This window comes from Crocodylus siamensis, chromosome 10 (assembly GCF_052110815.1).
Source record: "Crocodylus siamensis isolate JL-2025a chromosome 10, ASM5211081v1, whole genome shotgun sequence".
Lineage (NCBI taxonomy): Eukaryota > Metazoa > Chordata > Crocodylia > Crocodylidae > Crocodylus > Crocodylus siamensis.
The window spans coordinates 48,734,376-48,746,834 of NC_143404.1; the positions used below are offsets into that span (position 1 = coordinate 48,734,376).

The 12,459-nt window shown below is 50.9% G+C and overlaps 1 protein-coding gene across 10 annotated transcripts in view; it reads left to right on the top strand.

Annotated features, from left to right (window-relative positions):
* Positions 1-12,459, top strand: part of RALY (RALY heterogeneous nuclear ribonucleoprotein) — a 437,215-nt gene that overhangs the window by 196,021 nt on the left and 228,735 nt on the right. Inside the window, exon 1 of one of the 10 annotated variants that reach the window (XM_090064609.1) lies at positions 3,151-3,171. The exons of the other annotated variants lie outside the window; for them this stretch is intronic. The gene's annotated coding sequence lies outside the window, so the exon portion shown is untranslated. Of the gene's footprint in view, positions 1-3,150; positions 3,172-12,459 lie in introns of those variants that run through there. 10 annotated transcript variants of the gene reach the window in all.

Consider the following 12,459-nt stretch of genomic DNA (forward strand, 5'->3'; position numbering starts at 1 on the left):
TCCACAATTACTGAATGGGGAAAGCTCATCCTTCATAGGTCCAAGGCAGCCCCCACTCAAGGCTAACACTGGCAATAACAACCCAGATAACTGGATTACAAACAATAGAGGCTCACATGTTTTAAGAATGAAAGATTCCAGTTTCAGTCCCTGCAGGTGGCACAATTCAGTGTTGTTAGACATAGATCTTAATTCATAGGCTTGGAGCCTTCTGGTATTTGCTTTTTTCATATTCAGGACCATCCAACTAGGATCTGGTAGTAAGCCAGTATCTCTCCTCTCCTCCTCCATGGTAAACGGGGGTTATCAGAAGCATATCCCTTCTGTTTCCTTCCCATTGAAAATCAAAGGATATTTCTTCGTAGAATCCCCAAGAGGAGGTCAGGGCATAGGGTACATTACACTCCTAACAGAAAGCAGGGAAATAGAATGGAGGTGGCTATTTTCTCCTTTCCCAGTGAAGCACAGAGTCAGGGAAATAGATTTTAGGTCTGTGTGAAGCTTCAGTCACCAATTCAGTTCAGAGGAGATTCAGCCCAATTTGGCAACTGAATCTCCAAATTTGAATCGAGTCAAGAAACCCATTAAAAGGTCTGAATAAAATCTGAAGCCTCCAAATCAATTTGGAAAAGATTTGGAGAGATTCAGATTGGCCGGGGAGAGGCAGGCACATCTGGGCAGCTGCAGGTTCTCCCACAGCTCCTCCAGCTGTGCCTGCCTCTCCCTGGGTAGGGGGAGCCATGGGAGAAGCCCCTACCCTGCCTGGCCCCATCCCCTGCCCAGCCCCAGCCTCCTGGCACTTAAAAAAAAAAAGCCCCACACTCACTGGCTGCAGCAGTGGCAATCAGGGCCCCTGAATGCTCATGGCAGAGGGCCCCCCCCATGCAGTTTGTGGCAGTGGAGGGCAGTGGAAGGCAGTGGGGATCTCCCCTCCACTTGGCACCCGCATGGCAGCTGCCCCATGGCACGGGTGCAGCGTGGCTTGGCAGGGCACTGCACAGTGTCCAGGAGCTGGGGCGGCTAGGGCTGAGCACTGCTGGGCTCCAGCTGACTTCTGGAGCTGCCTCATCTCCCAGACATCTGTGCATGCCTCTCCCCGGCCAGTCCAAATCTCTGAATCAGCACCAAATCAGCGCTGAATCTCTGGTTCTGATTTGGCCAAATCGAATGAGGACAGTGATTTGAATCACCAAATAGAATCACTGTCCTCCAGATCTGCCAAATCCAAATCAAATACTTCCCTATTCACACCGGCTTAATAGATTTACCTCTCACTGTGTCTGGTGCTAATGCAAGCATATCTGTGGGCCTATAGGTGGATCAGAGTATGCCAGTGAGAACTACTTCAGTCCCAACCAGGGAGTTTTCCTCACTTGGTGCTGCAACTGGAACTTGCACCGCAGCAGCACTTGGGGAGTGGCACTGCACTCTGACTCAAGCAAAGCAGCTGCTGATGCGTCAAATGATTCCCACAGGATGCCACCTGTATTCTAAAGGAGCAGTATGCTGCATATCCCATTGTAAGACTGCATCTTCCTGCCTCATCTATCCCATCCCTGTTTTTATCCAACTATGCTTTCATGTCTCATCTAGCCTCCCTTTTCCACTCCTCTTTGTCTAATCTCTGTCTAATCTATTCCTTTCCTGATCTATTCCTTTTACTGCAGTATTTCTAAGGCACTGATGACAGCAATATTTAAGAATAAGGAACTGAGGGCACTTTTTGGACTTCTCTAGCTTTGTCTGTTTCCTTTAAATTACACACTCGCTACTGTAATATCAATACCATCTCACTAGTGCTGTAATTCTTTCTACAGTAGCGATGGCATTACCAAATTAAAAGAATAGACAGCTGACTTCTGCTTTCTTCCTAAGCCTCTATATTAATATCAAACTTGTAAAGTGTCACAGTATTAGGTAGAGAGACACCGCTCTTTGTCTGAGCAATGAGAGGGCTGATGGAAGTCTTCATACTGCAGGCGGTATGCTGCCAATCCATATAATGCTGAACTGTATTAGCACTCTGATATCAGAAATATGCTTCCAACAGAGAGCTTTAGAAAGCTGAGTGCACTGCCTTTATTTCTGGGCATGTGCATGCATGTTGCTTTTTGGCTTCATGTTTGAAATTAGAAAGAATATGTCACATCAATAAAGCCCCCTATGAATTTTGATATTAGTGTGAAAAAAAATCCCTCAAATAAAAACCCAGCTCTGAAAATGTCAGATTGTAAGACAGCTGTGTAGGTGGAAGGGGGAGGAATCCCAGGAGGAAATGTATGTCAGGGTGTAATTCAAAGCTCTGCTTTCATAAATATTTCTTGCAGGCTCTTGGGACACTTTTAGTAGCCACTTCTATTTACCTTACTTTTCCCTTTCTATGCAGTCTCAATTTATCTTCACAATGATTATTACCTTTTCTTTGAAGTAAATAAGACTAGATTACGGGATCCTCTGATTGAAATCTACTCTGTTCAGAAGGTGGAGGGTCTTGGGAAACCAGATGCATCAGCCTTGATTCTAAGAGCAGTTGGAAGTCCCCTCTAATTGTCGCCAGTGGCACAGAAGTGTCTAATGGACCCTCCACCAGTGGAGGAGAATCATTATGGAGTTCTACCTGCTTCAGATATACCCCCTGTCTCACTGTCCTCATGTGACCCTTGAGTCCAGGGGTGCAGCCAGCACAGGAGTCACTTTCTTCAGCCTTACGCCAGTAATGAGTTCTCTGAGCCAGAGTTTATTCAGCCAAGCTAATTTCACATGTAGATGCACCCAGGGACAGCTTAATTTTTGCTTAATTTTCGCATAAGAAACAATGTTATAAATGGGGGATTGGTTCCTGAACCAAGGCCCAATACTCTATTTTCACCAAAAATACACCAGAATTTTGTACTCAATCAATTATAGATGAGTAATATAGCTACATTAATGTATTTATATTGTAAATAGCAATCATATTGATTTGGAAGGACTTCTTTGAGGTGACTTTGCTGGATTTTTGGAAGTCTTCTTTGCTGGAGTCTTCTCAGGAGTCTTGGCTGGAGGTTTTTCTGGAGTCTTGTCTGCTTTCTTAAAGAAAGTGTCCAAGGAAGTTTGGACAGATGTTCTCCAGGGAGATGAACGGCACAGCAAACTTGTTCACTGGTGTGGCGTCACATCGGATCAAGTGTTGTAAGTTGAAACAGACATCATAAAGTTGAAACAGGGTGTCAATTTATAAACGTTGTAACTGAAAAACATTGTAACTTGAAACGTTGTAAGTCAAGGACTGACCGTACATTATTTTCATTTGAACCACATTCACACTCTCTCAGAGGGGAGGCTAGGGTACATCATGGGAAATTTAGTCTAACCAGGAAGCCAGACCTGTGGAGAATGTGAACTTGAGGCGTCTAAACCACTACTCCCATGAGACAAATCCACATCCTTTCCAGATTGAAATATTTTGTTATTAAATGTGAAAGATGTTGTTTTTTAGCCAAACTGTTTGAGTATAGTTTTTTCCCACCAAAAATCTAAAGGTTTTTGCAAAATGTAGATGAAAGTGAATGTTTGGCCTGATTCCTGCTTTAGCAGCCCTACCCTTGGCCAATGCGTATGGTTCCCAATGCCATCCTGGTGCCCTTTTCCTCACATTATACTGGGCATGTCTACATGAGATGCCTAAATACCTACTTTATTGCACAGGCATTTTGAGCCCTGGGGCACACCACCAGGGAGCCTGAGGGCACTCCAGACCCTGGGCAGGCTGCAGTCTAGCTGTGCCAGCCTGCCTGCACTCCAGCATAGCTGCCTGGCACTACAGTGCCACACAGCTGTCAGGACCATGCCATCCAGATCAGCAGGGTATTGCAAGCTGCTACAGCCTCTGGCCAGGCCTGTCAGGCTCCAGGCCCAGCTGTAGGCAGCTTCTGGCCATCAGGGAACACTCCACTGGCAGTATACCCCCAGCAGCCTGCCCTGAGCCTGTAGGTGCTGTGGGGCATTGCCTCTGCCATGCAGCTGCCAGTCTCATGGTATGCTCCTGCACTAGGCACTACAGGCAGCTCCTCAAGCCTGGCAGCATGGGGACAGCCACACGGAGACTCAGAGAGCTGGAACAGGGTCCCTGATGGCATCCTCCTGATGCCCATGCCTGTGCCTTCCACCCAGGGCCCCAGCTGGTCCAAGGAGGAGACTGGTGACTTCAGGGTGCTGTGGGGTGAGGTAGAGGTACAGAGCCAGTTTGAGTGGGGCCGGTGTTCCAATGTCCACATCTATGAGGCTCTATCAGGTTGGATGCAGGAGTGTGGGATAAAGGTCAAGGCCTTGTGGGCACAGTAAGTCACCATGACCAGCCACAGCTGGTCTAGCAGTGCCCATAAGTCCATGCCCTTTATGCAGCAACTTATGCACCCCAGGACCAAGGCTGCAGCCGCGCTGTCTACAACAGCACAGGCAACCTGCCCAAGCCCCTGATATGGCCTGACACGTCACCATAGGAGGACCCCATGGGTATCCAGCAGCCTGTCCTGCTGAGCTCGCCAACTGCAGTCTCCACCAGCAGCTTGGGGAGCCCTGGCCAGCACCTGTTTTGCCAGCTCCACCACCCCAGGCCCAGAGATGAGGTGTGGCTGGCCATGACACCACCGGCTACCAGCAGCACCAGCTCCTCCCTAGGGGGGGCCCCAGCCAGGCACCTACACAGCATGTCCAACCATTCAAGGACACTGACCAGAGCCGCACACCACCACTGGCAGCCAGGATGGAGTGGAGCCACCAGCCATGCCAGCCCCAGCCACGTGGTAAGGCCTGCACTGGGGGGGAGAGGGCTCTCCCTGCCTCTGCCCCTGCCCCGCCCCCCATCTGCCCACACTCCGCTAGCCCCGCGTTCCTCCCCCTCAGCATTCGGGGAAGTGGGAGACAGTGCAGAACTTTATTCAGCAGCTCGTGCCCCCACAGCAAAGCAGACATGGGCCTCTCACATGCTGAGGAATGTGGGAATGTGTTGATGCTGGCGGTGATGGCCTCCTCAGCTGCGGGGGGCAGGGACATGTAGCACAGCCACAGGTAGCCCTGTAGGCAGTGGCAGAGGTTGCAGAGCATCCCAGCCTTGCTCCCTTTGCTTTCATAATGCAGGGTCCCATACCAGGTGTGCAGGTGTGCCCAGGGCACTATGGCAATCAGCAGCAGCAGGGCTTAGCAGGTCTGGCACCCCTCAGTCCATGCAAACAGCTCCTCATGCACTGTGCATGGCACGTACAGCAGGGGCACACTTGGGGTGCAGTACTGACTTGCTATGGGGCTGGCCCCAGTGTGCCTCCTTGGAGAGGCCCCCTGCTGGGAGTGGAGGAGTGTAGGAAGCTCCTTGTCCCAGTCATCCAGGAGCCCCGCGAGCCCTGAGCCTGGACATCATGGGCTGGATGGCAACATAGGACAGTGGCTGGTGTATAGAAGGGGAGGGGAGGGAGTAGGGTCTAAGCTGCAGCAGCAGGTGCTGCCAGGGACTTGGCCTGTCCCATCCTGGGAGTGGGGCAGGGGAGGCAGGCTGCCTGCAACCAGCACCCAGCGGTCCACCAGCCCCAAGGGAGCAAGTGGGGACAGGGAACTCAGTTGGCAGCTGCCTGGGCCTGGACCTACCCAGCTAATTTACCAGGGTCCCATGGCACCTGTGCACACCCAACCCGTGATCTGAGGCCAGGCTGATTTGAGCGCATGGCTTCTGGTACAGAGCATCTTATCAGAGAAATGTTGCAAACTCTCTCAGACAGTTTCTATCTCATGGTTCTGCAGATGTTGGAGCTGTATGTGGGGGAGAGGCCACCCTTGGTAGCTGGGATGAAGCCTTAGGGTTGCTACCACCCACAACTAGCACCCTGCAAATGTGCTGGCTCTACCACAGCCAGATTCAGGACTGCACCATCTTCCTGTAGCAGCTGTTGGTGGCATCACAGGCCCAGATAGAGGAATCTTGGGCCTGGTGGGTGGAGGACATCACAGGACCAGGTAGACCACGAGTTCCAGGCCCAGCTCCTGGCCCTGGAACATGAGTGGCTGGACCTCCTGTGGCAGCAGAATGCCATCCTGGCCAGGGCAGGCAATGGATAAGGACTGCTGGGTGCTGACCCTGGTGGTTGTGTTTATGTCACCCGCTGCCCAGTCCTGGCCCCTGCCTGGCCCCTAGCAGCTGGCCACTGCCCAGCAGCAGGCCCCAGCCTGAGCTTGGGAGGAAGATAGCCAACGTAGTCCCCATCTTTAAAAAAGGGAGAAGGGAAGACCTGGGCAACTATAGGCCCATCAGTCTTACCTCAATCCTAGGGAAACTCTTTGAGAAGATCATCATGCAGCACATCTGCGATGGGCCGGCTTCAGGGATGATGCTCAAGGGCAACCAGCACGATTTCATTAGGGGCAAGTCATGTCAGACCAACCTGAGTGCCTTTTATGATCAGGTCACAAAAGCACTGGATGCAGGTGTCGCCGTGGATGTAGTCTTTCTGGACCTCAGCAAGGCCTTTGACACCGTCTCCCACCCCATCCTCATTAAAAAATTGGGCAACTGTGGCATTGATGCTTACACAGTCAGATGGATTGCAGATTGTCTGAAGGGTCGTACTCAGAGGGTGGTGGTGGACGGGTCATATTTGACCTGGGGAGAAGTGGGCAGCGGAGTCCCCCAGGGCTTGGTCCTTGGGCCCATGCTGTTCAATTTCTTTATCAGCAATTTGGACAACAGGGTGGAAAGCAACCTGTTTAAATTCGCTGATGATACCAAAATTTGGGGTGAGGTGAGCACACTAGTAGGGAAAGAAAGACTGCAGCAAGACCTGGATAGCTTATAGGGATAGGCAAACAAAAACAGGATGCGCTTCAATACTGACAAGTGCGGGGTGCTGCACTTGGGCAGTAGTAACCAGCAGCATACTTATAAGATGGGAAACTCCCTTCTTGAGAGCACAGAGGCAGAAAGGGATCCTGGAATCATTATTGACTCCAGGATGAACATGGGCCGACAATGCAAGGTCACAGTTGGCAGGACTAACCGCACCTTGTCATGCATCCACAGGTGCATCTCAAGTAGGGCCAAGGAGGTGATCCTCCCCCTCTATGCAACACAGGTCAGGCACAGCTGGAGTACTGTGTCCAGTTCTGTGTGCCCCACTTCAGGAGGGATGCAGACAACATTGAGAGGGTCCAGAGGAAGGCCACCCGTGTGATCCAGAGACAAGAGGGCAGACCCTACAAAGAGAGACTGCGGGACCTGAACCTGTTCAGCCTTTGCAAGAGAAGGCTGAGGGGCAACCTGGTGACCATCTATAAACTCACTAGGGGGGACCAGAAGGGTTTGGGAGAGACCTTGTTTCCCCTAGCGCCCCCGGCATAACAAGGAATAACGGCCACAAGTTGTTGGAGAGTAGGTTTAGATTAGACATCCGTAAGAACTACTTCATGGTCAGGGCGGCTAGGATCTGGAACCAACTTCCAAGGGAAGTGGTGCTGGCTCCTACCCTGGGGGTCTTTAAGAGGAGGCTTGATGCCTACCTAGCTGGGATCATTTGAGCCCAGTTTTTTCTCCTGCCCAGGCAGGGGGTCGGACTTGAAATGTTTTTTCTACATGCCTATAAGGTCCCTTCCGACCCGCCTTCTATGATTCTATGACCTTCACTGCCTCCAGCAGCTAGAAGCCCCTGCCTTGGACCTCACCCTGGGTCCCACGCCACCCAGCCCCACTATCTGAGCCCTGCCCCAATGCGCATCCCAGCTCCATGTGGATGCAGTGCCAGAGCTGCCTGTAGTGGAGTCAGGACCACACACCAGCCCTGTTGGCCTTGGACACCAGCTGCCAGAGGGGAAGGCACCCTCATCAGGGGACTGGTGGCTGCCACTGCCCCGGGCAAACTTCTCGCTCATCACACTCACCATGGTGTGCACAGCCATGAGGGAACAGCCAGAGGCTGGGGTGCTGACTACCTACCCCTGGGCTCTGCTCCCTAGGTGCCCCCATCCCACAAACCCCCACCCAGGGATGGCCCACAAAGGACATTGTAAATAGTTTTCACAAGGAAGTAGATTTTTTATTCTTGGTGAGTGGAGTGGGTGGTGGAGTGGCTCTGTTTGCTGAAGAGTCGGGGGCGCTCTGTTTGTTGGGGAGGAAGTGGGGAGGGATGCTGTGGTTGATTTGAGGGAAGTAAAAACTTGTTCTTGTGAAATGTGTGTGCAGTGATCATGGTGCTGGGGATTGGAGTCCATGGGTGACAGTGCAGACAAGCTAGAGCAGGGAGTGCTGGAGAAGGTGGTCATCCAGGGCCTTCCACACCTGGTGCCCTGGCATCCACTTATGGGTTCGCAGCTCTCCTAGGGCCTCGATGGGGAAGGCCTGCCACTGCTACAGTCAGGTAGTGCTCCTACTGCTAGGTGTCCTCCATGCATTGTGCCTCCTCCTCCCAGGCCTCTCAAAAGAGCTTTGCCCAGGTCTTTCAGATGTTATGCAGCACAGGCTGTGATGATGACCCTGGGGAAGGTTGTGCTTGGTGACCTTGAGGCAGGTGGTGAGGGAATGCCAGTGGCCCTTGAGGCTGCAGAAGGTGCACTCCATCAGGGCATTAGACAGCAGTTGAAGTTGACCTGGCAGGGGTTCTGGTGGCTGGTGTAGGGCTGTATAAGCTAGGGCAAGAGTGAGTAGGCAAGGTCCTTGATGAGGAGGGTCAGGATGGCCACAGTGCCCAGCTGCAGGTCCAGCACTCCCAACATGAAGAGGTCACTCTCCACCAGGCCCAGCAGGCTGGAGTTTTTGAAGACATAGGAGTCATGGGCACTGCCCACCCTACCAGCACTCACGTGTGTGAAAGCCCCACGGTTGTCCATGACAGCCTGGAGCACCAGAGACTGAAAGCCCCTCTGGCTGTAATAGGGGTAGTCTCCATGCAGGATGTGGGTCCCATGCAGGGCCCCAGTGCTCTGGGGCAATCCTAGGGCATGGAACCCCTGCCACCACTCCCAGAGGATCATACACATGGAGCACGGTGTCCCCTAGCATATCCTGAAGGGTGCTGCACACCTCCAGGATAGCCTCCCCTTGCCCATGCCAAGCAGGTGACTGACATACCGCAGGTGAAGGTCAGACGGATGTCCATAGGGAGAACCAGCCACATGCTGCTGCAGGTGGGGCCAGAGCTGCTCCACAAGGTCCTGGATGACCTGGGTCATCCTGAAGGCCTCCAGCCACTGCTTATCATCCCAGGTGTGCTGTTGGGTATTCCAACACCAGTCCTGGCTGGCTTGGTGACCCCAAAGGTGGCTGGGCTAGAGGCCCAGGAGGGTGATGTTGGCCTTGGTAGTGGCATCCAGAAGGCCTCGTCAGTGCCCCAGCTGGCAGCAGCTGTGCAGTGGGACAACACGCCATGGCCAGGCAGGTGGTCACTGCATGGGGGGGAGCTGGGTGGAGTGAGCCAGCCATGAGCCAGCTGTCTGTCAGCATGGCAGGCCAGCAGGATCAGTGCAGCAGCCAGCATGAGTCCACAGCATTGGTCATCACTGCCAGGAGCAAGGGCTGCAGCAGCCATAGCACAGGGAGGCACAGTGGGCAAGGACAGAGCTTCCACATGCTGTCCCTGTGCTGGGCATGCTGCTCCTGGGCAGGGAAGATGCTGGCCAGAGAGCAGCAAGTCAGGCTGGATTTTGAAGAGGGCTGCTGGCTGCTGCCAGCTGCAGCTGTAGCCTGGAGCTCCCCCCAGTGGTGGAAGGGGCCCATTTCATGGCTGCACAAAGTTTGGTGCTAAAAGCAGCAAATCTGCTCCCTGTTCCCTCTTGTGTGGGAAGTAGGAATGTGTGAAACAGGCTGTATTCGATTCAGATTTGGTTTGGGCTCGAACTGGGGATAATGGTTCAATTCATTGATTTGGATCACTGTCCCACTTCAAATTCGGCCGAATCTGAAGATTCAACGCTGATTCAGAGAATCAGTGATTCAGCCATAGACATAGACACAGCTTTAAATGTTTTTTCTACATGCCTTGAGGTACCAGGTGCAGTCTGTGAATGCTGCAATGGTGGGGTGGATGGAGCATCCCACAGGAGGGCCCCCTGCGTGGTCAGCGGTGAACCCAGAAGTGGCTAGAAGTACTTCTGGTTCACTTCCAGGTCCACAGGGGAGCATGGGGGGGGCATGCCACCCCCCAGCTCAGTGAATGGCCACAGGGGGACCCCAGGTGCCCCCCCGACCCAGGAGGCACCAGTCACTGAGCCGGGGGGAAAAATGGGGGGCTCCCAGCACACTGCCCTGTTGACCTGGAAGTGGACCGGAAGTGTTTCTGGTCCACTTCCGGGTCTGCTGCCAAGTGCGCTTGGGAGCCCCCCATACTCCTGTGGGACACTCCATCCACCCCACTATTGCAGCATTCACGAGCCACCTGGTACCTTAAGATATGTAGGAAAAACATTTAAAGCTGTATCTGTGTTTGAATTGCCAAATTTTTCCAAATCTCTCTGAATTGATTCAGAGGGTTCTGATTCAATTCAGAGAAATTAAAGAATCTCCTGGTTTGATTCAGATTCAGAGATTTGGTCACTGAATCAGGCTGAATCTCTGCTGAATCAAATCAGGGACCAAAGCTTCACACAGCCCTAGTAGGCAGCAGCCTAGGAGCGCTTACTCAGCAGAAATGTACATCCAGGTAAATTTATCCTGGATCAAATGCATGTGTAGATATGCCCACTCTGTATTGCCATAAATTGCCCCAGAGATATTAAAGGCAGGATCTTATGAGAAAGGGTGTCCTTTTTTAGCAGGTAGAATTGTAATACTGAAAAGACATTTGGTGTGACATTATTGTTTAGAGAAACACATGCAGGTGAATAAATATGCAACATGTTATATGAAATAACTTGATGATTCTCAATTAACATCCCAGTTGCCTTCTTTTATTGACTCCAAAATTACCAAGCTGAGCTGCAAATGTTTTGGAATATAAAAGCGAAGGATTCTTTATTGACATTTTGGAATTACAAATTATGTTTGTTTTGAAAAATGAGAAACTGTCTGTTTAATTGGTTGTAGGTTGCAATTTGTGTGCACTTAGGTAGGAAAAATACAGCTGTCTAGGGGATTGTTAAAGATCACTTTCCTTTGAGTCAGCCAAGTTCATAGCTGGGAGGGAAACAGATCTATATTCTATAAAACCTCATACTAACAAGTAGTTCAGTCCAAAGTATTGCTCTCCAGAAAGAGAAATGTACAGAGTCAGAATAGCAATGGAACTGACAGAGAGAGAATGGATGAAACATTTTGGATTTAAAATGTTAGAAAAGGATGCAAAGAGCAATTTCCGGCTGAGATAAGCTTAGGTCAGTTTGTATCTCTTTGCTTCATGCAGGAAGGTCTCCCTAGACTGAAAGAGATTGTAAATGCTTGGCTGTGGATTGTGATTAGATTGCTTGCTTAGACAGTAATTGCTTCAGGCAAGTACAATATCGCATATATGTTTGTACAGCACTTAGTATAATGAACCCTTAACCTCCACCTGTTACAAATAATGGTAATGAGGTGTTCACCTGGTAGAACTGCTGCTTATAATCCAAGTGGATTCTGGCTTGGATCTTGGCAAAGTATAAGATACACTCGCTCATTGTGAACCCAACTTCTGGGTCATGTTTATTCTAGAGTTTTGCCATTGCTCAGCAGGTAAAATACACGCGTGGCTAAAGAGCAACCCAAATTAAACACAGTAAGGGAGACATGAAATACCTTCACCAAAAAACCCAGTGAAGAAAGAGTTTGCAAGAGAAAGATGATGCCAAAGGCAGCAGTCAAGACTACTAGGCACCTATACACATGCAGCAAGTCTGCTCCGACATGCTGGAATTGCAGCGCGTCAGAGCAGACTCAGTTAATCGAGTCTACTGGAGCAGGGTAATTACTGTGCTCCAGAAGACCCCAGCACCTTGTGTATCAATGTTCCTGTACTGAAAAATGGCAGCAGGGGCACTTTAACTAAAGCTTGTTCAACAAGCTTTAGTTAAAGGACCCCCCACCACCATTTTTCAATGTGCAGACCCTGAGACACTGGGCACTGTAATGAGAGCAGCTCTTGGACCCACTCTAATTAAAGTGCACCCCCCACCCCACTCCTGGAGCATGTGTCCAAATGATGCAAAAAAAGGAGAATTTTCCAAAAGGAGGACTGTCCCTGAATTTCAGCAAGTCACAGGGGTTAGTCCCGCTACTCCTAACTCAAAGGGCCTCTTAATATTACAAGTGGTCAGGACCTCCTAGTGGAATGCCGCATATGGAAATGAAGGTGACCTGCCATTCTCTTGGAAGATGCTCTTGAAAAAACACTGGTGCAGTTCAATTAGAAGACAAACATTGTTTCATAAGCACAATGAATGCCTAGCAAAGCTAATACTCAGGGTAGCAGCAGCCTCTAGAGACTGAAGATCAGCATCAAGTCCAAGAAAGGCCTCTGGTCATACTAATTTACT